Source organism: Orcinus orca, chromosome 20, assembly GCF_937001465.1.
Source record: "Orcinus orca chromosome 20, mOrcOrc1.1, whole genome shotgun sequence".
NCBI lineage: Eukaryota > Metazoa > Chordata > Mammalia > Artiodactyla > Delphinidae > Orcinus > Orcinus orca.
Window position 1 is genome coordinate 44,725,432 of NC_064578.1, and position 1,634 is coordinate 44,727,065.

The window sequence follows — 1,634 nt, forward strand, 5'->3', positions numbered from 1 at the left end:
TTTGACTTGGGTTTTTGCCTCTTGGAATCAGAGTCCTGACTCATACACCCCATGTTGGCTACACATGTGAGAAAGCCTTAATCTTTTATATGGCGTAATTGTTTATCCTGAGGATAAGCCTCATAACAAGTATATGAAAGTTAAATACACAGCCTTCATAAAGCTGAAAGAATTGTTACATTTTATTTGTTGATAAAAACTAATTTAATATTCATTAGTCTGTTTCACAATAAGGAAGAATTTTTAAAAATTCACTTAGTGAAACTTATTACCAGGCTTTCTCATAGGGAATTAAAATCATTTGTGGCAGTGACTCACTATAGACCTTTAAAGAAAGATTGGCCAGCTAAGAGAATAATGGATCCATCAGTTTAATGAATGGCTCTTCATCTTAAAGGAATTATTTGATTTTCTACTTTCAGCGTGGGTTTAAACATATCATGTGATAGAATAAGATAGAATTGTAAATGAGGTCTTTTGTGGGTGGGTTGTAAACTTGGTTTAAGAAGTTTATAGATAACTTCTTTGGAACGAGACATATTAGACAAGACATTGCTGGCAGACAAAAAGAATGAGCCATTTTCAACTAATGGTTAAAGTAAAGCAGTTGGAGCCTAAAATTTTTAGAGTATAACTCATTACTATTCAGAGTAATGAGGAACAGGAGGGTGTGGGGCAGTATGTTCCTGTTTTATCTGAGTGTATATACGAAGGTAAACTTTAATATGGAGACGTTGCCACTTTGAACAGTTAGAACCAGTTATAATCTTGGGCATTGTCTGGAGAGCATCTATAAAAACAGATCAGGACAAATGAATTATGAAAAAGTGAAGGATTTACATGTGTATATATGTGCGTGGAGCAAAACAATGACTACTAATATAATTTCTTTAATAGTCAATTTATACTTATATCTAATAAAAATCTGAAAATTATTTTTCTTAAATATTAAGACAAATTCCCTTTGAACAACTTAAATTACAGACCTAGTATAATTGAATACTTCAAACCTTGAGCAGAAACAAATATAATGGTTTTAAAACACTGCCAAACTTGCATTATATCTAATCTAAAATATATTAATAATCGTAAGCTAAATTCATGTAATCATCTCTTTATTCTCATATTTTCTGGAGGTATAGGAACACTTATTTGAATATGTTCTAAGGGTTTAGTTACAACTTACATCAGAAAGCTCCTCAGGATTACTCTGAACTTACTAAGCTTAAAGGAAGAAAAATAATGACTCAGACCAGTGATGAGTCTGAGTTGTTCACTAATTGATTCTTGATCTAAGTATGGCACCTGATTTCTTCCTCCAAGGTGATATAAACCCAAGCCACTGATTCTGTTTTTACAGTTAAACTTAACTTCTAATGTTGATGAAACCTGTTACACCCATGCCTTTAGCACAGGTGTTTGTACTTTACAATCTGATGTTTCTCCTCATAATGAGGTACCTAAATTTTGTTTATCTGCAACTATACAATCCATTGTCTTATTGTGATATATTGACTTGATCTTTTAGCATTATAACTCATGCTTTATTAGTATGTTATAGATATTAGGACCAGCTAGAGATTTCCTATCCTAAGAGATAAGAGTTTGAGTCTGTTTAGTTAATTATCTTTAGG